The sequence below is a fragment of the Epinephelus fuscoguttatus genome, linkage group LG24 (assembly GCF_011397635.1).
Source record: "Epinephelus fuscoguttatus linkage group LG24, E.fuscoguttatus.final_Chr_v1".
NCBI classification, from domain to species: domain Eukaryota; kingdom Metazoa; phylum Chordata; class Actinopteri; order Perciformes; family Serranidae; genus Epinephelus; species Epinephelus fuscoguttatus.
The window spans coordinates 10105287-10131263 of record NC_064775.1 but is presented as its reverse complement, the minus strand read 5'-3'; the positions used below and the strand labels follow the sequence as shown (position 1 = coordinate 10131263).

The 25977-nt window shown below is 41.2% G+C and overlaps 1 protein-coding gene and 1 long non-coding RNA gene across 2 annotated transcripts in view; one reads left to right on the top strand and one right to left on the bottom strand.

Moving 5' to 3' along the window:
- LOC125885149 (SLIT and NTRK-like protein 5) overlaps nt 1-25977 on the top strand; it is a 123984-nt gene that overhangs the window by 77768 nt on the left and 20239 nt on the right. The gene's annotated exons all lie outside the window — the stretch shown is intronic.
- Nucleotides 12489-25977, bottom strand: part of LOC125885153 (uncharacterized) — a 74981-nt gene continuing 61492 nt past the window's right edge. The window contains exons 2-3 of the long non-coding RNA XR_007448821.1: nt 12699-12806; nt 12489-12595 (exon numbers count right to left, since the gene is read on the bottom strand). This is a non-coding gene — a long non-coding RNA (uncharacterized LOC125885153). The remainder of the gene's footprint in view (nt 12596-12698; nt 12807-25977) is intronic.

Sequence of the window (25977 nt, the reverse complement as noted above, 5' to 3'; positions counted from 1 at the left end):
TGGATTTCCATGACATCTGAGACATTGATGCCCCCTCTTCAGGACTTTTGGGGCGTTGGTAGTGGATAGTGCCGGCGCCCCATGTACAGAGGCATTGCCTTGCTGCAGTGGCCGCGGGTTCGAATCCCGCTCACGCCCCTTTGCTGCATGTCAGTCCCCACTCTCTCTCTGTCTCCCCATTTCACCCTCTGTCCTGTCAATAAAGGCAAAAAAAAAGCCAATAAAAATAATCTTAAAAAAAAAAAAAGAATTGCCTCCGTTTGTGACCAAATAAATGCAAAACCAATGTTTAAATCAAACATGGTCAAAATTTCAAATAATAAGGTATAAGTATGTAAAAGTAATCCCAGTGAGCAAAAACCATAGGCTTCAACTGCTTTTTCTGCTTTTGCGACAGGCACATTGCTACAAGTGTTTACATTACATACATTGCTACATGTTGCTATATGCTAACATCAAGGAAAAGTGTTATATTGGTTGCCAATGTAAATAACTTTTCCCCCCATTTTGGTTCATATTCCTGCTGGAATATGTCCTGTTGTCATTTATTGGTCATTTTTCACAGTAGAAAGTGCTGTTATACTTCTTTGCTGTTATTGTCCAGCTGCAGGTACAATGCTACTTGTAGCTACATGCTAACCTCAGGGAAACATGTTTTCTTGGCTGCCAATGTTGTACATTTTCCCCAAATTTGAGATAATATTCCTATTGTAATAAGTCAGAAAATTTTGGTTTAGAATATTTTATAGGTAATTTATTTCAATGTAAAAAGGGCCATTATATTTCTTTACTGTCATTCCCCTGCTGTGAGTATACTGCTACTTGTAGCTACATGCAAACTTCAGGGAAATATGTAATTTTGGTTGCAGGTGTTGTGAATTTCTGACAGATTTTGGATCACAATGCTGTTGGAACATGTCCTGTTGTGAAAATTGTGGTTTAATGGGAGACTTGGCATGGTAGAAAGTGCTGCTATACTTTGTTACAGTCATTATCTGGATGCAAGTATGCTGCTACGTGTAGCTACATGCTACTTCAGGGAAACATGTTATTTTGGTTGGAAATGTTGTAAATTTTCCCCCAATTTCAGATCATTCCTTTAAGAATATGTCTGACTATGAACATTTTGGTTTAAAAGCTTTTATTGGTCATTTTTTTCAGAGTAGAAAATGCCATTATACTTGCCCAACTGCAAGTACACTACTACTTATAGCTACATGCTGACTTCAGGAAAATATGTAATTTTGGTTGCAGGTGTTGTTAATTTCTCACAGATTTTGGATCATAATACTGTTGTGAACATTGTGGTCTATAGCTTTTACAGGTTATTTTGCATGGTAGAAAGTGCTGCTATACTTTGTTACAGTCATTCTCCAGTACAATGCTACTTGTAGCTACATGCTAATTTCAAGGAAACATGTAATCTTGGTTGCCGATGTTGTTAGTTTCCCCCAGATTTTGGTTCGTCTTCCTGCTGGAACATGTCCTGTTGTGAATATTTTGGTGCCTTTTCACAATAGAAAGTGCCACTATAGTCCAGTGCAGTCATTCCCTGTCTGCAGTGATGTTGCAGAATTGAAGAGAGTGAGGATGCAAACGAACTGGCAAATGCTGATCAATCAGAACAGACTGGGTTTTTTCAGAGCGGGGCTACTAAGTAAAAGGAAAAAAAAAAAAAAGCTTTTTGAGCATTACAGCATGTAAACATTTTCTAGTGGAAACCAGACATACGAGTATGAACCTAAAATGAGCACAGTAGGTTTAAGGCACTGCTGTGCCTCAAGCCGCGAGCATGGATGCAGTATCTTACTGTTGTTTCTTTAGTGCACGTGATGCCCTGCAGCACTACCTTCCTAACTTGTTTTTCATATCTGAATGAGCAGTCTGCTTGCCGAGGTCCTCGCATCACTGAGAGTAAAAATTACAGCAACATGACACCTCCTTAATACACAGCTCATCAGGAGAATTATCGAGATGTATGTTGAGGTCTGGCTGGTTGGAGCAGTCAGGCTCACGCTCCCTCTGTTTGGGGCATCATACCATGCAGACAGTACACTATCTTTCTCCCCTCCCTGTAGAAAGCATGGCTCAATCACCCCCCTGACAAGTGCTGCCATCTCTCATTTGGACACCCGTGTTATCCAATTGGCAGTGCTCACATTACTGGCCTGCCTCCCCCCTTTTTCTGGCTGCTTGGTGCAAACCCGCTGACGCTGCACAATAGCAACTTTCTATGGGCTGCTGGACTCGTCTACAGGGGGATTTTAGCTGAGGTCCCCTCTAATCGGGCTAATTCTGAATCCGCCAGGACCATTCCAAAGGGTGTGTTCATCGTTCCGTATTAATCTTTTGGTGAACTGATGCTGAACTCTTTATCAGCAAGGAGGGAGGGTGTATAATTGCCTGCAAGAGAGGCTGGGGAGGAAAGAAGAGGCACGGCAATCCCACCTCCCTCTTTCACTATCTCGCTCATGCTCAACAAATATCCTGTCGCTGTTTGGCAACACTTTTTTTCCTTACAGTGTGAAAGAGAGAAAGGTTGCCTGGACAGCGACTTGTTAAATTCAGCACCAGTCATCAGCTATCATCGTCATCACGCTCGTCATCATCACTGTAATATCAAGCTGTATGAAAGCCTCAGTATCTGGGGCTTTCTTTTCCTGTTGTAGAAATTATGAATGCCTGATGCAAAGGAAGTCTTTCTGAGGCAGAGGCGTCCCCTGCTACAAAATACACAAAACAGACATTTAATTCAGCTTTTATCCCCTCCTGTCGCAGTTTGTATGTATGTTGAAGTTGTTTTTGTTTGCATGGTGGCCGTGCATTTGTCCTTCAAACAAAACAGAGCTCAACAAAATACTTTTGTCGTCGGCTGCCGTGTTTGGTTTGGTTATGTGTCTCCTAAAAGCCTCGCTTCAATGTAGACTGAAAAGAGGAGGGGGGGGGTGAGGTTGAGGAGAGTTCTGTGGTAACCTAAATAATTACACGCCCTGTTCTCCCAGAGTGATTAATTATATCTGCGGAAAGGGATTTCTTATTTTAGAGCCCTCCACAGACAAGGGCTGGTGGGGAGAAAGACAAGAAAAACAAAGAAGACAAAATACAAGGAGGCCCCTTATCAAACCTTTCTTGACAGATTTAGGCTGTATGCAAGACTTGCAGAGTAATATCTTTTGCTTTCTGGTCAGCTTGCAAGAACTGCACTGAGGACGTGAAGGATTTAAAGTGAATCAATGTTTCACAGTGGACATAATTAACTGCATTTGAGGGTCTTGACAGGATATTGCGAGGAATTTTATAGCGTTGCATATAGCGTTTGGGATGGATTAGTGTTCCTCATGCCCATTACTTCACATAATTTCTTCATTTTCCTTATCTGTGTGTGCCAGAGTGGCCTTTCCGGAAGGTTTGCGAACATACATGTCTCATTTGGCTGGGAGGGTATTCCCCCCTGGCTGACTCCATGCCGTGTGATTCGCCACATTGGGAACCTGGATTTAGATTTGTTATGATGCAGCTTAATGTGGAGTTGGGAGCTAGGGGTTGGGAGGTCGCAGCAGGATGAGAAGAGTGGGGAAAATTTCTTAAGATTGAATCCTCGTTGGATTATTTTGTTTCCCATATGGACAACCCAGATTTGCATCCAGCCCATTATGAACACTGTTAAATACAAAATCCATTTATAGAGTGCATGATGGCAGTGAGCGGAAGACAGAATGTTTATCGTAATGCATTGGAAAATAAGACCATGACGTCTGTCCAGGTGGGACTGAAATGAGCAGAATAACTTTGAAATTTTTGACACAGAGAAGGTGAACAGAGTTTAAATGTACTCATAGTTAGAAGGTTAAAAACAAAGACGCAGCCAGTCCAGATGGGAATTCACATTATTGAGTACAAAATGAAATCACCTGACCCCCTTTAAGGTGTGTTCAGACCATAGACTATGTATAAAGATGGACAATGTGCTTCCACTTTCTCCCATTGCGCAAAACTCAAACCAAAATATCCCAGATTCAGCCACCGCCATTTTGCGCTGTTGACGTCATTTTGAGCCAGAGTCTGCACAGCAGCAACCTCCATGGTATCAAGTTCCCACCCATAAACCTGTCCGTCTAATTGCGACTAGTGCCATTGACCCCAAACACACTGATTGGCATACATAGAAAAATATCAGAAAAATTGCCACTATGCTGCAGCCAGCCACCAGGGGGCGATTACAATATTTTGGTTTCACTTTTAGGGGGCTGTCATGTTGTCCATCCTTATTATACAGTCTATGGGTCGGACCAAACATGAAGCAATTTTTTTGCGTGGCTTGATTATGTAATCAAGTAAATGCAAAGATGCAAATAGATGTTTAATCACACTGGGCGATGCAAACAGGCGCAAATACATGTACGCGCTAGCTGTAGTGTTTCAACTTAAGTGAAAAAATGTGCGTGACGCCATGCTGAGAAAGCACTATCAGTGTTGAGATTCTCCTGACAAAAATAATCAGAAATGTGGGGCAGACTTATTGTCGCCATCTTTGGGTTCCTAGAGGTCTACGACTCAATTGAGGACTACACTGTATGTTCTGAAAATGTATTTGTTGTTTGATTCCAGCCATGGGTTACACTTTACTTCGGACCAAGTTAGCACCGATGTTAGCTTTAACTGCCTCCCCAAGTCCAAAACCACTCCAGCAACCATATTGATGCCAGTAACATGATGGGAAAATCTGCTTTGCGTTGGGTTTGAACACACTTTTAGAAAATTATATCCAGGCCCCCTTGGAACGCCACTTAGCGTTACTTCCAATTTTTCCCAGTGGCCACTTGAGGTATTGCAGCAAATAATTCTTAGGCACAAAAAGCATTTTCCCAATAGATCTGTAAACTGTTGACATGACACCTCAAACAACCTCAAATGGCAATCATGACTCTTTCTTTCTTAAGTTTTTTCTTAAGGCGAGAAAAGTAATTTAAAAGTCTGCGATATCATCACAACGTAAAGTCTACAAGCCAGGGGGGAACTTGTGGGCGGGGCCAGCAGGTGAAACACTACTGCGCATATTCAGTGCATACCCATGAGGTAAACCTGAAAGCTAGAAACTTTTTTGGCATATGCACTAAGCAAGCAGTTCCATTCGACTGAATAGGTGCCATCTTGGGGTTTGGTGTGAAGTTATTACTTTACATCTTTGGTTAACCCTTTAAAAATGGACCTACCGAGGACCACTGTGGGAGATCATTGTTTGCATGATCCTGTTTACGTCGATCTAAAATTAGAAACATAATAGCAGCAGAAAACTAAGGCTTACGTCTTACCCATCATCAAGTCATGAACTTATGTTGCTTTACCTTTCATACCATGCAAACATGGTATTTCAACATAATTATGCTGATATTTCTCTATGATGGCCACAGGTCGTTGTTTGCAAAAGATATATCAATCTGAAATTAAAAACCATTATAGCTAGAGCATTTATTCTTTTTGCATCAGAAAGCTAAGGCTTTTGTCTCACTCACCATCATTATGATACATTACCTTACAGCGGTGCAAGCATTGTATTTTACGCCAAGAAATTACATCACAATAAGCAAAAATACCAATGTAGGCACTGGCAGAGCATTTCTATTGCAGAGTTCAAAGGCTTAAATCCCTTACAATACACAACTGCTCACAGATGTTACTAACTTATACTTAGCTGTAACCTGCAAGGAGCATATTTTACTGATTAATTATATTTGCATAAAAAGTAGAACTCCAATCTTTTATTTTGTACGCTGCACATCTTGTTTTACTCCTTCCCTTTAATCTACAGAATGGTGCAGTAGTAATATAATATATTCCAATATATTATGCAGAACTTTTATTCTCATTCATCAATGTGAGGGGAAGGGAGGTTACACCAGTGAGTGCAGATCACTGCTCAGTGGCACCGAGCATAGATCTCCCTCCTCTGGCTCTGCACTGATCCGCCTGGCAAAGACAAATTTAGCACCAGCCCTCCTCGGCTTTCCTAAATGGCACATAATCTCCGAGATGCTCTTAACCTTTTCATGTCTATGGGGGTCCTGGTGATGCAGTCAACCTGAACATTATGTTGTGAATCTGTCAGGGGTTGTATAACTTTCTTTATTCAGGTCTCTCCAGTATGCCAAACTGGCTCATGGTACAGAAACAATAGAGATATTCCCCTCCTGCCCAGTGGGCCATTCTGGCTCAAAGAAGGCTTACTTGACTCTTTTCTTATGCATGTGTGCTAAGGGGATGCTCATGCTGAGTATGCAGCATAAGCATGGGCCAATGTCTAGCTTAAGGTATCAAAGCTTTAGAAGATGTTCAACCCTTTTTACTTGACTGGAGTTGTATTGATTGAAAGCATGCTTTACAAGAGAATAGACTTGTTTTTGACAAAAGAACCCTTCATCGTCTATGACATACTTGTCCTTTAACGCTCTCTCATCATTGCTGTAGGTTGTCGTCACTGCACCATACCACGCAGCAGAAACCTATGAAAATTACCTCTTTCTTCCACAGAATCATGACACGTCAGAGGCTGAAATGACATTTATATCAAATCCGGCAATTACTGCGAAGCCGGAAGGTTATTCATGTATATGTCAGAGAAAGAGAATGGAATGTCTCCTTAATACATTTACCCTTGTGATGTAACCGTTGCACTGAGGTGAGCTGTTGGTTTTTTGAGAGGGGAACTTACTTTCAAGCATGTTGAGTCAAGCGAACACCTGCCATTGCACGTCTTTGGTCAATTTAGGATGGTTGCTACCCACTACAAAGATTAACAGGTCATCTAGAGTGTACATATTGTTAATGGCAATCAATTCCCTCAAAGCAAAGTCACTGTGTCGTTTTTTGTGGGTCTTTTTGGGAGAGATTAGGCCACACTTTCACGTAAATGAAGTGCTTTTGGTTATCTTGCATTTGTCCTGGCCAAAAAATGCTCCATCTGGTCTTGGTGTGGGAATTAGACGTTGCATTAGACCTTCTTTAGGGCCGTTTCATAGTCGACGTACGCAACGCGAGCAAGCGGCACAAACGACGCGAGCAACGCACTTCCGTTCATAGTCAACACATTGAACGCAAGCAACACGGGTGACACTTGACATGCAATACATCGCTCGCGCAATAGGGGGTAGCAGAGTTACCGGTACATTCCGGCTAGCTAGTGCTGCTATTTTATTAGAGTGCAGGGTACTGGAACTGTCATATAAAGGGGGGTGTGCCCATATGAGTTCGCACAGTTTTTCCTCCTCACCCGCCATATTTCATACCTGCTTCTTCTGTGAATAACAAAGTGGTTAATTTCAAGTGCGTCACTTGCATTATCACCCCTGCTGGCAACGCATGGTATTACACGCATTGCTGTGTCACGTATCAAAAAAATGGACAACACATTTTCAGACGCAAGCACGCATCATGGCGGCCAATGCATCTCAATGCGTCCCAATGCGTTCGCGTCTACGTGCCTTTGTGTCGACTATGAAACGGCCCTTAGTGTCAAGCATCTTGGGGCCATTACTAGTGAGAGGTTGTCAACAGAAGCCAAATTTGACATTGAAAAGCTGTGAATGCTTCCGAGGATACATCAAAATGTAGAACTTTGACATTTGTTCAACTGCTCTAACATTTTTGAAATGAAACAGGGGTAGTAGCTAGCTGCCAGTGACGCTTAAATAGCTAATGTTAGCTTTGCTTGACAATAGCAACAGAGTGCTGCAAGGATTAGCTTTATTTGTAGCACAGAAGTTAACATTGACATGGTTTCCTCAACAAAAATCCAATGGTATTTTCCCATTGACTTTTGGATTATTGCAGAAAATGACATCTGTGGTGAACAAAAGTTTATGATACTTTGGTTCGGCAAGATAATCTTCACAAATGCACCGCTACATAGCATAATTATACACAATTCTGTCCTTTATTTTCTGTTCATCATCTTTCCTCTCCCACTTTCTCCCTGGTGCACCAGGCCGCTTGCATTTTTTATCATTAATGAGTAAGACAAAAGGCTGCTGTTTATCTTTCACCATTTGATGTTGCTCTTAACCTGTTCCGGTCTACAGACAAACTTATGCGCCCGCAGCATACCCATCCCACGCACACCGATCTTTTTTACCCCTTGGATACTGATGTTGATCTGCTTGTTTTAAAAAGAAATGCTCTGTGCTGCCTGTGGTTCAAAGTCTTGTGCCGACACTTGGGCGGTACACCACAAGACGGATGGATCTTTTTTTCCTTTTTGTTCTTTCTTAGCAGAGCACATAGTGGTGCTCCAGGTCAGTGGTTTTCAACCAGGGGTCCAGGGATCCCCAGGGGTCCTAGTGGGAGTCCCAGGGGGTACCCAGAAAAAAAAAATCACTATTGAAGTGAGCACAATGTGATTCACAATGAAGAGTCAAAAGAGTGACTATTCTGATCATGGGTTTCACTTCCTTTATGGTTATTTCGTCAGCCCCATAGTTGATAGCGACAGACTTCTCATCTTAATCATATCTAACAACCAAAATCTTGGTCCCTGAAGCAAAATCTTACCAAATGGGGGTCAGTGACCTTAAGTATATCCATTTCAGGCTCCTTGACATTAAAAAGATTGGGGACTCATGCTCTCTGCAACCACCTATAAGGCCAATGCCAAGAGCCGACCCTAACTTGTACTGCTGCATTCCCAACTAATTTCTGATTGATTGATTTATGTAATGCAATCAAGAATACAGTTGAAATCTAGTCTCATCAGAGAGTCTTGCTACCATGCATTTGTTTTCCTATCGGGGACAAGTAAATGAAGCTAATTAAAAGAATATGCCTTTAATACAGTCAGCCAGATAGTTTAAAGGCATCAAGACAAATACAGGTGATATGTTTACGTATGTGTTATGAGAAACTAAAGTACCTTAATTATCCATGTCAGGCTTCCAACCTTTTGAATGATGAAATATGAGAAATCACTTTGGTCAATTTTCTATTAACTACAGACCAGATAGACAGATTATTTATGTGCTGGCCAACAATTTGGAAAGCTCTTGAAAATAACTTCAACCAATTAGTGAGTGACGTCTTATAGTCTCATAAAAATATGTTTTAGTGATATATATGTCAGATGATTGGCTGTTCTTGCAATTCCAGGCCTCTGTGATACAAAGAAATTCCCATTTGGGGGGAATTATTCAGTTTCATTGGCTTTAATATAAGTGAATATTGCTCATTTTGGCCCTCGAGTCCTGGAAATGATAGACTAGCTCCTGAGCAGGAAAGTGAAGGTAGAATGATATAAGATATTCAATCCCTTTTTTAGAATGAAGGGTGATGCGGTTCAAGCAAAAGAGAAAGAGATTCAGATGAAGTGCATAAAAAAGAGATGGAGAGAAGGCTCGGGGCTTGGTTAGGGCAATGGAAAGATAAGGAAGTATGATATGTACATTTCAATGAAATGGGGCTTAACCAGTTGAGAATTTATACTGAAGCACGGTATCATGGGATTGCTTCTAAAGAGGTTGCAAAGTGTTCATACGGTCGTCTCAGAGGTTTTCAAACCTGGTAGAAACTGAACTTGAAAATGGAGGCAGAGAAGTTGCTTTACTCCATTTCATTTATAAGGAACTTTGTCAAACACCAAACTCAGTGGATTTCATGTGTTTAGTTGAATATTTGTCTGACATCACTTGCTAAATGGGACACATTTTGGGATCTTGTTAAGATCCTCTGGATTCCAAATTGCATACTTTTGCTTTTTAATTAAAAATTCGCACAAAGCACTGCCAAGGATATATGAACAAGAGGGCTAATTTTATTTCTGAAGCTTCGGAAATTAGGCAAACTAGACTGAAGAATACATGACTACAATATGAGAACTTTTTTTTTTTTTTTATGCATACAGAATATTTATGTTTCCCTATAATTTGTATTTTTGGTCTCACCCCTGTGTACATGGAAATTGATGGTCTGCCTGGTAGGCCCAAGATACACTGATATCAGACTACAGACCTCCATCTGAATAGATGTTTGTTGTTGAACATAGTTTGGTCCATCTTATATTTAGTTGTTTATCCGTTCATATTTTCCATGATAATGTCTTGATGGTCAATTTGAGATTTTACCAGCAGTCAGGTATGTAATTTGAAAATCTGCCACGCAGCAGTAAGAAGCTAAGTGTATCTTTGCTAAATGATGATCACAATAAAACCAGAAATCATCTCTGTTTGAGGTTACAGTTGGGTGTGAGGTCTCTTGTAGGTTTAATCTTGGGGTCAAGGCAAAGATTAAGTTAGGTTCTGGTTTTGCTAGCTTATCCAAAACAAGCTGAGACAACCCATCACACTATATTACCCCTTTTCCACCAAATTAGCTCAGGTCCTTGAACTGGCTCTGTGCTATCTAGTGAACCAGCCTGGGTTTCATCCTGTTTTGATTGGAGCCATTGTCATGGGCGGATGGGCATTGCACAATGCACAACGGATCAAAACAATAGTGGCAAAATTGTCTAATTCTGTTGATTGCCAGCTAACCTTTGTTCTGTTCGGACAGAACGCAAAAGACAAGCATAGATCAATTATTAATGAGACCACTGCAAACTCTTTGACAAATTCTCACTTGACTTCTCCATTGTTGCCTTCTATATCCTCATGGTTGAAATGCTCTGAACAGTTAAAAATTAGGTATAGGAACCAGAACAGAACTGGTCCATGTTGGTGGAAAACAGGTACTTTTGTGTGTCCCATGTTGAAATACCACATTTTGAGGGAGTCCTGATCAGTGCCAGAACTAGCACATTTGGCATCCTAGCCAAGGTTCAGTTTTGGTTTCTGGCTGGACCTCAAAGCAGAGACAGACGCAGGTGTATGAAAACATAAGAGTTTATTGCCGAAGGATATTGATGGTGAAATCGAAGCTTCATGAAGCATTGAACCATTTTGACGCACCTGCTTCAAGAATGAGACACTGCTTCGAAGCATTTCATACAGTCAGAAGAGTGACATCTGCTGGCTGTGTGTCAGAACTGCATCTAAGTGGAAGACATGGGAAAGCCGCAAGACTGCCTGTAACGAGGCCTCGCTCCCGGTAGTCACATGATCGAAACACTGCCTCGGAACACTTGCACTTCAAAAGATCGACACTGTGTCGAGCAAACTGGCTCGAGCGTAACATCACTACCGAAGGGAAAAACAAAAATGCAGGCAGTGGAAGCAGGGTGCTGGCTGGCGAGGAGGTTGTCCACCAGTGTAGAGAGCCGGATCGCTGGAGACGACTTGAGGGCTGAGCACATGGAAAACAGGGCAAAAACACAAGTGAGCACAAAACCACAAGGAAGAAATCACCAAACATTGATGGAATTATCTGGCAGAGGAGTGGAGTGAAAATCCAGAAAATCCACCCAAAAACCAAAGAGATCCGATGACAAGTCAACAACCTGGCGAGCAAACAATAACAATCAGCTAAATACCACAGTAAAAGAACACAGTGGGTGCAAATTTTTTTCTTCTTTTGCCCTTTTATCTTCTCTTACTCCAATGCTCTGCACATACAATCCACTCCACCATACACATTAATTCTCTAGCATCCTCTGACCGTGATGATCACTCATTGACGAATGCATTAAGGTCAACTGCAGTGGATTAATTTACCTCAGCTACCTTCGCTGAAGGTGAATTAAGGTGGCCAGGACTAGAGGTGATACATCAGCTACAGAGCGACCACTGGATCAGTTTTTATTTATGTTAGATCAAGATCGGCCTAGGTGGCTTCTTTTGTTGTCTATAGCAAGATTCGTCATCGGTCCCTGTAGCTCAACAGCAACCAACAAAACAGCAAAGTCGAAGCTGATACAATTAATGACTGCGTTAGTGTTTCTTTCCAGCAGTGGCTATCCAGAACTGATGCAATTAGTGCCATGGAGAAGACGAGAATTGATGTCATATTTAGAAGGCTATTGAAATTGGTACCAGTATTGGTATTATAATTTTTTTTAAACAATAGATACTGCTGTTGTGCAATAATGATGAAGTCACTCAGTTAAAAAAAAAAAGGCCTGTGCACATAGACCTATCCCAAACATGCTCAAGATTCCGAACTGGGGGGATAAATGCTTTTCTACTTATCCACACTCCACAGCTTTGTGATGCAACACCTCAGTCAGCTCAATGGAGAAACTCGGGAGTGAGTCAGACATGTGCGCAGACTGTGAACCAGACCCTGGAGAGTGTTGCGAAATAAATGTGCGAGATAAAACACAGAATTGAAATTTTACAATAACTGGGGGTCAAGCAGGGCACGCTTTGTTGGCAGAACAAAAAAAAAAAAAAAAAAAAAAAGTTTGAGCACCTGAATTTTAAAAAAAGAACTTTTCTTTCATTTCGTCTCTCTCCTCCTCACCTGATATGACTGAATGAAAACCCGTCAGCAGCTCTTGGAATAACACAAAGCCATACAGCTTTATTCATGACATGAATGCGTAATAATTGTATTATTATTTATTTATTTATTGCCCCATTTCAGCTTTTAAAGTGCATTTTCCCCCCATAAATGCTGGTGGCCTTGAGACGCCATTGCCGTTAACATTTTGTTAATATCGTCCATCACTTCTGGCATCCTGGAAAAAAAAAAAAAAGTTTATCTTGGCAAGTGCACTCCGTGGAGGGACTCTTTCTCTCTCACATCCTCAAAGAAAAGATTTTTTTTTATTTGCCTCCTACCTTTTGAATTCTCCACCAAGGCCTCGAATGCCAAAGGAACACTTTTAATTCATCAGCGGGGGGACACTGAAGGCTGTTCTGGATCATTGGACAGACAGCGACTGAAGTCTGAAAGACAGAGAGAGAGAGGGAGAGAGTGAGGAGCGAGAGGCGGAGAAAGGGAGTGACTTGGTAATTTAAAAAGTCTCCCTCATAGAACGAATAAAGGACTTTGCAAACAGTAGAGTAGAAAGACCTCCACCATTTAATTATCAAGTAATTGTAAAGTCCATAACAACGGAGACCTGAAAGCAGGAGACAAGGGAAGAGGGACGGCTCCATGAAAATGTAATTAGCTGAATATCATTTCTCCTCACTCTCAGCCACTGTAGAATTTAAGGGGACAAAGAAAGAAAAACACAGACAAGTTCCTTTTAAGATAAAACTAAACGCGGTGTCACCGTTTAGATCTTCAGTGACTTGGATCAATATGTAATTACCTCTGGGAGGAAGAAACACCTTCTCTTCCCATCTTTTTACTCTGTCTTTAACCCCTCTTTATTTCCAGGGAGGGAAACAAAACGGCAGTGATAGAGACTGACGGTGTGTCCGAACTCGGCAACGCGTGTATTACCATTTTTTTTCCTATTTCAATGAAGAAAAATAGCACGGGCACTATTTAGCTTTTTTTTTTTTATTGGTGGCACTTTTGCCCATAACTCAGGTGGATAACAGTGATGGCCTGCAGGGAAGGTTGAAAAATGAAGCTTGTGAACGGATGGGTCACTAGTCGTACTTCATCTATTGGAACAGATAGAGTTGAAGGTGGAGGAGCGTGCCCTCTGCTCAGCTTCAGCAGCAACAGCCGCTGCCGCGCAGCACATCACTTATCCTCCTACCAACACATCCTATTCAAGGCAAAGGACTTTTGCTACTGCAGGGGTGGAGTTACTGCCATAGTCAATGTTAACAACACACAAACTGAACTACTTGGTAATGCTGTAAAGTATGCCATTTCCATGCAAGTCTAAATGGTTTAGAGGACAGAGCTTTAAGAAGATTAGGTAGGCAATTACATTTGCTCCTTAGCAAAGCCATATACGTAGTACTATATACTAGTCCATAGCCATTGGTAGCTTTGTCACCTTCTACCTATGCCAATCCTCAATTCCTATGTGCAGTATCACATAGATTGACCGCGTCAGTGAGTAGAAAAACGTGGGACAGACAGAATGACACACTGACAGTTTCTGTGATTATGTACAGCATACCATACCATGACTTAGTCATACCAAAAATTAGAAAAAAAACAACAACTTTTGGCCACAGGGGGAGCCACAGCGATCGGTCGCATTTGAGCCATTTTTAAGCATTTTTCTGTTGTTATAGCGCCACCCAGTTGCCAATTAGAGTTAAATTTCTCCAGTCACCTTGAGGCGTCCTGTTCTACATATCTACCAAGTTTAGTAAAAATCGATATGGCGGTTAGGCCTAGATAAGAAATGAGCTCTCTAGCGCCCCCATTTTGTTTGATGGGGTCAATAATGGAGGGGTCCCCTCAGATTATGTGTGGTCATATGCCTACAAAGTTGCGTGGTGATGGGTGAAACCCTTGTGATGTTATACACCTATATGTGATGAGCCACGCCCTCCGCAATATTCATTGCCTTATAGAAGCTCAGTTTTAGTAAGTTTTCCAACTTTTGCCAAGAGGGAACTTTAGATATTGGTCCCTAGATTATGTTCACCCAGTTTCATGCAGATCGCTCAAACTTCCTAGGAAGAGATCGATTTGAAGTGTTTTTCAAAAAAATCAAAATGGTGGAAATCTATATAAGTGGAAGTTATGGGTTCTTGAGGCAAATGTGTTCCTCGTGAGGAGAGGCATCTCTGTGCAAAGTTTCATGTCTCTACGACATACGGGGCATGAGATATACCCATTCAAAGTTTGCAATTTCAGTCGGTTGCTATAGCGCCCCCCTTTGGCCAATTGATGTAATATTGCTTCATTCGCATCCTCCCATGACCCTCTACCACTGTGCCAAATTTCACATGGATTGACCAAGTCAGTGAGGAGAAAAACGTGGAACAAACACACAGACAGAGTTTCTGTCAGTATATAGTAAGATAAGGGTTGAGCCAAAAACTTGGGTAAAACAAGTATGTTGTACAGATGTAGCCTAAGGTAACAGGAGTTGCTTAGCAACGAAAGTGAGAAAGAAACTTGCGAAGCTGTACAAAAGATGATTAAAATGTGCTCTTCTTGACTTCGGATAAAGGCATGCTTTCTTTATATCTCCAAGACCTTATAAGTTGTACACAAGACTTAAGAGTTTGAGTTATGAAGAGTAAAACCATGGTTTGGATGCCGTATGGAATCACAACCATTACACTGACACTTAACCAACCATTTATTAAAAGCCTGCTCACTGTCAAATGATTCAATTCTTCTTATCTGCAGATTAATTTAGAGGAATAACAACAACAAGACCAAACTCAAAGACTTTCAATCCGCTTCCTTTGGTTTATGGTCCAAAGCATGCGGATTCCGCCCGGCGGTCACTACAAATCCCCCAGCGACTGCGACCATACTCTCCGCTTAGAAGTGCAATTTGCATGATCCTTTCTGCTGCCAACTAGCGATCCAGGGGTCATTGTATTTTGCCGCCTCTTTGTCTGAACACACATTGTGTGTGACAGCAAATAGTCATACCAGCTACTGGTCTTGGAACCTCATGACAGCCCCGTCCTCCACCTAGCTTCCAGAATAAACAGCTGCTCTGGCCTGATTGTGTCCTGTCAACGGGGACTGAAAGCTACATACTTCGTCTATAGTGTGTCCAAGATGACGTGCTCCCCAATGGACATATACTGTGCATTCACTAATTCATGTTGCTTTAGAGTGCAGACACAGTGAGGGAGCACAAATAGAGGAGCTTAATAATGTAAGAATGGATTTTGGGAGATCCCAAATTAATAATAAGAAAGACACTTCTTGATATAACAAATCTGGCCCTGGTGGGAGGATGTTCTGTGATGAGTTGTGCAGTTTGTAAACCATTAGAAAGACACATTACCGGCACTTGAAATTAAAATGTTTATGAAAGATTGCAGACAGTGAGTGTCTACTCTTTGCAGATCATCCCTGAGACCTGGTGTGTTTTTTAATGCCACTGATTTGAAGTTAAGTACATCTTCCCGAACACTACACCTGTATGTCATCACTGTACATCTCATCCCAAAACCATTAAAACCATTAATAAGCTATTCCAGTTCATCCCAAAGAGGTACTTTTTCTTCACTGTCATATTACCTTACTTTCAATTTCTTCACAGCTCTAGTTAAGTGGATTTACACAGAAAACTTATAAATTATAATACATTATCAAAATTAAAAGCCCTGCCTACCCACACAGGTGTCTGAGGTTATTGTGGCTGATTAAACCTGCTCAGGGAGCGCTGCACCTCACTCCCTTATTTCCTTACGCCTCTTCACTGTCTGTATTTAAGGCTTAGACTGCCCAAAAAAACCCAGCACAACAAGTTCTCCAACCCATACAACCACGTGCTGTTTGTCCCGAACCACAGGAGCATTTCCTAAATAAGCTCCCCTACTGGTTTATAAAAGAATCATGGTTTAGATTCAAATTATGTTCTGTGCTTAATGTAAAATGACGATGTGATGTTATGTGACGGTTACAGACTGTATAAACTAATGGACGTAGCCGTGACGTCATCCAATGGTTTCTGAACTCCAGTTTCAAAGCCTTGAGGCCATCTTGGCTGTTTGGAGCCAGAAGTTACCATAGTTGTGACCAGTTTTGAGGCATACCGGCATCACCGATATGAAAGTTGAAAGGTATCATCCCGTGTACATTTACTTATCTGCAATATCTAAAAAAAAAAAAAAAAGTATCTACTATATCTAAAACCATTAAAAAAATGGTTTCAAGTTTCAATTATAGTAATAAATCATTCGTTCAACCAAAAATAACCCTTCAGTTCCATTCTTTTAAGGGTAATTTTGCCATAAAACTGTGATGTGTTCTGAGATGGTTCATACTGCAACAGTCTCATACTGATACTACACTCAAGTGGCAACGCCTATAAATATGGATAACTTCAGGCCCTAATAAAACAGGTGAGTTATATAGAAATAAAAATTCATCCCCTGTACAGTACATATGTTGAAATTAACTATAGAGTCTAGAGATGCACCGATCCAGCTGTTTAAGTTTTGATACCAATCCCGATGCTGTAGCTTTGAGTATCAGCCGATACCCGATACCGATCCGATACCATGGTTGACCTAACAAGCTATATACCTTTACATGTAGAACAGAAAAGACTAGAGGCATCAGGCATTGATGACTACACGGTTCTTTCCTGAGATAAAATGAAACAAGATGAAACAGATTAAAGCAATGATGAACTATTTATTTTTAACAACTGAAATAGTGTGAAATACCTCCACGCAGCAGATTCTTCGCTCCATGACGTATGACATAGCTCACGTCACAGTAGATTAAAAGGGAAAGGATTGCCTCAGGTATAGGTTGCATTTTCCGATACCCATCCATTATATCATATTTTGATGATAACGGGGCCGATATTTGATCCAGATATTGGATCGGCGCATCCCTAATAGCCACCAAAACTGTTTTGTGCTTGGCTAAACATTTTCATTTCTGCTGTAATGTTGGACATGTTAACATGGAGGTCTATGGGGACTGACTCACTTTTGGAACCAGCCCCTAGTGTCCCTTCGAGGAACTGCAGTTTTTGGCACTTCCACATTGGCTTCTTTTTCTCGGTAACAACGTGACATTAACACATGATGTTATGGGTCCTATAACTTGACTTGTGTCAGACTGGAGTTGCAAATTTGAGGATTTGAGACTTGCTCGACCAACCATGAATAAAGACTCAACTTGACCTTGACTTCGTAGTCATGACTGAAGACTTAGAAGACTGCTTGAAACACTTAGACTTGAAAGGACCTATTTAAATTAAATACTTGCATTTTGTTAGATATTGAGAAGTTCTGTTTTGTTTTTGAAACATGACCGGATGATTTCAGTTGCAGTGTGTGCAAACCTGGCAACCTATTGGCCAATGCATGAGACAGCAATCACCGAGAGTTAAATTTTGATTCAACGACTATGATTTTTCAAGTTGCAGACCTTGCATGCTGATATTTACTTCATACTACTGTCTTGAAATCAATGACACGATCACCATCACACAATTTGACTTGTGTCTTGTTTTACCTAAGCAATGACTTGTCAGGGACTCGACTTGTGATGCTTGATTCCCTTCACAGGAATTTAGGGTTTGCTCGAGATTTGAGCCTCCCAAAAATGACTTCACAATCATCCACTAATGTAGTATATGAAATCTGGAGAGCCTTTAAGATGAATTAACACTCCGAAAAAAGATATTCTGTATGACTGATTTTACCTTTGATACTTTTTGTACTTTCTCATTCAAGGAAAAGTAGCACTTCGTAAAAATACTTGTCCACGCAAAACTTGCATTTCATCACAGCCTTCATAGTTGGAAGACCAAAAGAAATAATAATAAATAATAATGTTTAGGAATACCTGTGTACCTGTGTGACTTTAAATATTTTACACACCAGAGATAGAGGGGAAAAAAAAGCTTTCTTTGTGACACATTTCCGTTTGCGTCAAATAGTTTCCTGCAGTCTCAGTACTATAAATAATGCACGCCTTTGTCAGCATTGTTTGGAAGTATTGGAGGGGTCTCCCCATCTCTCCCCCCCCTCTCTCTAACACACACAAACACACACACGCTTGCTCCGTCTCCTCGCCACATGTCAAAAGACACGACATTCACACACTCGCCACAGTCTCCCTTTAGATCTCTTGAATGATTGAAGCTGACGCTGACTTATGAGACACATTACTTTTTCTTTTTATGACGAGTCACTCTCAAGAAGTGAGACTGAGGAGGCATGAGAGGGAAGAAAAGAGTGATTTTATGCTAACGGACTCTTAGGAAAATGAGGGGCTGGTGGCGACCTCACAATCACTTGGGAGGGAACGACATGAGCATGACTCACAAAAAATGAATACAAAATAAAATAAATAAATAAATAAATAAGACACCCACAACACTGTTTCTTCAACCAGCCATGCCACTGATATTACCATTAAAAACACCAGTCTAAATATAAGGCATTTTTTGCTGATGTATATTTGGGGAAACACTGTTATATATTTTGACAAAGCTGAATTAATTATTCATCATATCTGTCAAACAAACTGTCTGTTGCTGCAGAATGGAGAATTCTTATATAGATGATCGGGATTAAAGACTCCTTCCATTTTTTTTTTTGGCCGGATGTTTATTTTCAGCATGAGACAAACAAATATGCTAAGTCTGTTGAGATTTATTGTTTTTGCATTGACTCAACAAAAACGGAAAAATTCAGGGAGCTATGACTTGATATTTATATTTTGCAACAGGAATCCGGTTCAAGATGTGCTGCAAAGCCATTGCTGGAGAATTGAGCTATTCCAAGGCTGTTTTACATATTTGTTACTGAAATATTAAACATCCAACCCAGTCGCAAGAATAAATGTTGATGTCGATTGTTTCTGCAAACCACGGATATGTTTGTATGTTTCATGTGTGTGGAATAAAAAAAAAAGGTTAGGCATAAAAACCACTTGGCTAGGGTAAGGAAAGCATATTATGGTTTAAAATACCCAATATTGGTGCTGCCAACACGACAACCTGTCAAAAAATACCTACTGTTGCTGGTCTCGACAGTAGTCTACTGTTTGGCCCCTTTCTCGTCTAGGTGTCACATTACCACGCCTTGCTATTGGCTATTGATGACAGTTTGACATGTCTTGAACTGTTGGCAAAAATAGTTGTTGTCTCTACAAACGTGGGTTGTAAATGTCCTTAACTGTATTTAAAAACTAGCCACTTTCGTTGGTCTCAAATAGTGGTTTGCTGCTTGGCCGGCATTGCGCCAAGGTGTCGTGTTATCTACACCTTGTTACTGGTTGTTGACAACAGTTCCACATGTCCCAAACATGGCTGGCAATGTCCCATGAAATACCCACTTTTGTTGGTCTTGAACAGCTGAGGTGTCACGCCATTATTGGTTGTTGACGAGAGTCTGATTTATCCCAAAAAATACCTGCTTTCGTTGCTACAAACATGGCTGGAAAGGTCCTGAACTCTCATGAAAACGTACCAACTTTTGTCCAACCTCGCCTATCAGTCACCCCATCCTTACCCTGCTATAACAGTGCAACATGTCCCAAACTGTGCTTTAAAAATACCTACTTTTGTCGCTACAAACATGGCTGGAAATGTCCCAAACTCTTTTGCTGGTCTTGAACAGTGGTTTTCTGCTTGGCCAAGGTGTCATGCTATTCATGCCTCGCTATTGGTTATTGACCACAGTTCCACATGTCCCAAAGTGTCATTTAAAAACACTTGTTTTTGTTGCTGCAAACTTGGCTGGCAGTGTCCCGAACACTTGTTAAAAAATAGCAATTTTTGTTGGTCTGAAACAGCAGTCTGCTTTTGTGTAATGCCTGGCAGCTATCTTGCCTAGGTGTCAAACCATTCTCGCCTCGCTATTGGTTATTGATGACAGTTCAATATATCCCGAACTGTCATTAAAATACCCGCTTTTGGCGCAACAAACACGGCTGGAGATGTCCCAAACGCTCATGAAAAAATTGCAACTTTTGTTGGTCTTAGACAGCAGTCTGCTGCTTGGCTCCACTCTCACCTCTCAGGTGTCTTGCCACCTACAATGTGCTCTTGGTTATTGATAGACAGTTTGACATGTCTTGAACTGGTGTTAAAAAATAGTTGTTTTTGTCTCTACCAACATGGCTGGTAATGCTACCAAACTCTCAAACTCATGTGTGTTTGTCATTATTTTTTGTCTAAAGGATTAGCTTCACATTTTGAAAAATGCGCCCATGAGTTTTTGAGTCGAATGAGACGATTGATAGCACTCGCCTGTTTGTAACCAAACATGCCATCTGCCAGGAAATGGCTATCTTAGCTTAGCATAAAGACTATAAACGAGAGGAGTGGCCAGCTTGGTTCTGTCCAAATGCTACCAGAACCTTCGAAGCTCACGAACACATTTTTATCTTGTTTGTATGATCTATACAAAAAAAGTGAAATGTAGAAACAACCATTTGTGCTTTTATGAAGAGTTATGTGCTCAAACTATTTCTAGTTTAGCCAAATGATGCCCTGGAGCTTCACCTTGCTACCTGACAACCTTGACTAACCCTAACCCTAGTCAGTCGAATGGTGTGTATCGATGTGCTACAAGTGAATATGCCAAAGAAAGGAAACAAGGATGAAAATAAGACAACTGAAGGAGGTTTTAAGGAAGGCAACGTGCCAGGCTCGGATTTGGAATGGAAGCAGTGCAAGCCCTTTGCAGACAGGTAACACTGATGAGGCAAAGAGCATGGAAAGTCCCTCCATGGCAGCCATACAATTCTTCAAACAAGACTTTCATACCTGACAACCCCACAGTGACGAGACTTCAGGGAGACACTACGCCCTCAAAAATGGCTCCAAAATGACACACAAAAACCAAACCTGTGGCTCAGGAGGTAGAGCAGGTCATGTACTCATCACAGGGTTGGAGGTTTCACCCACAGCTCCCCCTGTCCACATTTTGACGTGTCCTTGAGCAAGACGCTTAACCCTGAATTGCTACCGATATTCAGGCCAGCACCTTACATGTAGCTCGCTGACACTGCTGCGTCAGTGACTATGAATGAGTCAAATTCTAAAGCAATTTGAATAAGTGTTATATAAATGCAGTTATTCACCATTAAAGAGTTGTAAATCAGAAAACCAATTAATTCACTCATTTCTGTTAAACATCGAATGACTGTTATATTCTGTTCTTTTATTTTTTAAGCCTGGAGCAGTGGCTCTCAAACCAGCAGGGTGCACATGGCCAGGGGGGGAGTCTGATTTATGTAGGTGCCAAACCAAAGAGGGGTGCTCTGATGTGAGCATACAGCATACATACAGGGATTTATCCAGACAGCAAAACAACATATAGAGTAAAAGGCAGCCTGGATTTTGACAGGAAGTAGACAAAAGCAGGTGAAGCAAAGTGGAGCAAACATGTCAGTCAGAAACAAAAAACGAAGACGTATATCTTGCTGTTACTGCCAATATAGCAGGGAAGACTTGTGTCTTTTGTGTGTTGAAATATGATGAAATAAAATAAAAAAAACTTTGACAGTTTGGGCAAAGAAACATGCATGGAAAATGTGCAGCTCATGCTCTATATATAAAGTTTTTCCCAATGAAATTCAACTTTTTTTTCTTCCTTATTGTTAATTATTTTAGTCGCCTGGTGGCCCATTTCAAACCTTTTTGATATGACATAGTATATCAATGTTTGTCATCAGGAGATTGAGAGGGTGGTGGATGGCATATCTTCTAGGACAGTCACCTAAAGCCTAGTACATCACACAATTTTGTCCCTGATTTCTTTTTCCTGGAGACTATCGTAATCTTCTGAGCGTTCATACCTTCTGTCAGCGGGAGTCTTGCTAACTGCATTACGACCTGTGTGTGCACACCACAAGGTTTCTCCACCGAGCCCTCGCCGACAGAGCCCCAGATAACGCGGTGACGTCACCAAATTTGGAGATGACACAGATCTTTCCTCCAGGGCCTGGGGCAAACACAGTGCACTCCCCGTGATCCTGTGGACGCCGCCATTGTTGTTGTTGCTTGCCGGCTTGTCAGTGTTGCCAGATCTTGGGAGAGAAACAAGCAACCAGGGCTACGGAAACAAGCCCAAAAGAAGAAAGGTCATGTTTAGAGAGCAAGCCCAAATAAGCAACTCCATTTTAGAAACAAGCCCAAAGTCGCGGCTAATAAGCAGACCTGGCAACCCTGCAGCTTGTCCTCCTCACATTTCTTCCGTCCTCCTGCGTGCTGACGTGGGACGTATTCCACCTCTCATTGGGTGATGCTCTTTGTCAGTCGTGTCACACACTCCAGTTTTCTAGCATGCCAGATATCCAGTCCCAGTCACAGATGAGGGGACGACTTGCTCGTAGGCTTGTTCACACATGAGGACTCGTCATGGCAGACTATCTGCCGACTCACCTCTGACCCAAGGTGGCTCTCAAGATCCTCTGCAACGTCAAAATTGCGGTGAAAATCTGCAGTGAGATGCCTGCAAACGTGCAGACCACTGCAGACCACAGTTTTGGACCAACAAACAACAAAAGCGGTCATTTTTCAGCAAGTTATCGCTGTATTTCCAGTAGCTTTTTTTAGCCACCTTTGCTGTTCATCCATTGGAGATCGTGCTATAAAAAGTGGTAAGTTTTTACTGAGATATCACTGAAAGTAGGTATTTTGAGCCATTACCAAGTGGCGTTTGTGCCAAAATGTAACCACATTTTAGCCACAGCATTGCTGAATTTTTAATGTACCTGCTACAAAGTAACGTACAAACATAATGTATCCATGTTTTGCAGAAAAAAGACAATGTGAACATTTCCTCTGGGAATTGGGCTGGATTTAATAAATATTCAAGGGAATTATTATTGTTATTATTATAAACTAAAGAAACCGATCGTATTATAAATGACTGTCGTCACTTATACACAACAGCAGATTTGTATGAACTCACAACACCTCAGAAGGCCAAACTGATATGAGTGTAATTTAAGCATGTTTCAAGAACTTGTAATAATGTATTAATACGATGCTGTATTCATGTAATCTTGTCACTACAGCACTGACTGTGTAATATCCATTTTTCTAGGCCATAGGAGTCTTCGGCTTGTTTGGGCTCTCCATCTAGGCCATCAGGGAGTCCACCAGGGGCTAGACAAATCCTGATTCCAGATAGACAGACACACACACATACACACATGCCTGGTTCCAGCACGAAGCAAGTTGCTCTGTCAGTGCACCTAGGGGATAGCTTTAGCCACCAGCCGCCAGTCCCCAAATCCACTGACTGATCCAGTGCCCAGACTGTCGGGCCCTTCCCAGCCACCGCACAATCTTTCAACCTTCACTTGCTGCTGCGAAGCCTCCAGTACTTCACACTGTATCTGTAAAACCAGCACCGGGGTGAATTAAAAGGGAGGATCGTGCACACAAAAAGCTTTAATGTGGCTCGAGAGATCTAACCTGAAGGTAGAGAAAGTGACAAAGGCGGCTTTTGATGGAGCATCAAGCTGTTTGATCATCAAAGCATGAGGGAACTGGTGTTTGGCACCCTGAGCTTCTTCGGATTTGAACAAAAAGGAAAATGTGCTTTTGTTGTTGAACTCTAGCTAGTGGAGCATCTAAACAATGCTAATTGCTAGAAAATATTGTTTTGGAGTTTGTGTCAGAAGTTGGGAGCCAGCAGTTTCCTTTCTGCCGTCTCCCTGTTAGGGGGAGATGTCTGAAGCGTCGAGGGTGCTGACATGTTGAGGCAGAGTGCTCAAATCCAAAAGCCGTCTCTGTCACTTCGTCTGACTTCTGATTCGAGAGATATAAAGGAAACCGGCTAGCTGAATTGATTTGTACATGCTGATATTCTCATTCGTATTTTTTGAATATACTGTAATTATCTTGACTATTTAAATAGAGGGCAAATGGTTCCTCTAGTGACTTGCAAATCCATTATTGCCTGCCTAATTGGCTTGGCAAGCCTCGCCCCCACTTTCCTTTGCTTGTTCGCTCAAAGATTAAAATCCAGCAGTGATTTTTAATTTGAAATGGAAGAAAGTGCAGTCAAAATGATTAGCCAGAGCTGAGAAAAAAAAGTAAAATCTTATTTAGGCGTTGCACAGCACACATTGTGCATCTGTGAACCTTGCCCCTGATGTTGCAGCATGACAAAGTTTATCTACTACTTAAAAAATCGCAAAAATATTGAGTCTGAAAGCCTTCACAAGTCATGCTCTGGCTTTTCTTTCTCACTCAGTCATATGCATAAATTTCTGTGTATAAAATGGCTTTGAAACTCATGCAAAGAAGCTGTATATGCAGAAAATAGTCCCAGCCAGTGCGTGCTTAGACAAATGGGGGTAAAAAAAGCGGCTGCCACAGCTTGTATAGATCCACATGTGACCTCACATCCACCTCTTTCACCTGTTGTTGTTTTCCACCCTGAAGGGCTTCTGTGAAGAGGCAGTTAGTGGTGCTCGTTTTAGATTTCGTGGAAGCTTTTCAGAGTTGTGAGCACACACCAAAAGTAGAGCTTGGTGCTTGTGTTTTTGTGATTGGGAGAATTCTCATTAATCTAATGGGGTGTTTTGTTTTGCTTTTCTGTTGCTCTACTTTTATTGACTTTGTTTTCAGAGTTTGGAGAGAACGGATACACCATGATGCTTTTCTTTAACCATTTAACTTTCCTCTCTTTGGGGTTTGGTAATTTTATGATATAGTATTGTTTTTTTGTTTTTTTTACGGTCATATGAAAGATCACCTACACAAAGGAATAAGTCAACATTTTGAGAAATATGCTTATTCAACCTAATCGCCAGACAAAAATGGTAGCATTACATGTTTTTTGCAAACCACAGATACATTACATTTGCATGTTATTATGTGCTGGATACTTTGAAACTTGTGGTAAACATGTGGTTAAGTTTAGGCACAAACACCACTTGTATATGGTAAGAAAGAGATCATGTTTTGGCTTAAAATACACAGTTTTGGGGATACTATCACCGCTAGAAATATGCTTTGTGTGCTATTCTCCTGCAAGAAAAGCAGCAATGTTGCTGTAAAAAACAACTGCTTTTCATGCCATTATCCCTGGAAGGAAAAGCGGGAACATCCCATTGTTCCGACCATATTAAACTCATTGTTCCGAAGTCTGTTCCGTAATCATCATGATGCCCTGTGGTTAAGGATGTCGGACCAATGACATGGACCCGGAAAAGCAGCAGTGTCTTGGTAAAAGACTACTGCTTTTCATTTCACTATCCCTGAAAAGAAAAGCAGCGATGTCTCTGTCAAAAACAACTGCTTTTCATGTCACTATCACAGCAAGAAAAGCAGTGATATGTTGGTGGAAAACAACAGCTTTTCATGCCATTATCCCTTGGAAGGAAAAGCAGTGATGTTTCCATTACAACAACAGCTTTTCATGCCACTATTTCTCCAAAAATAAGCAGCAATGTCTCTGTAAAAAAAAAAAAACTGCTTTTCATGCCATTATCCCTGGATGGAAAAGCAGCAATGTCTTGATAAAAAAACAACTTCTTTTGTTGTCACTATTCCTGAAAAAACAACAACAA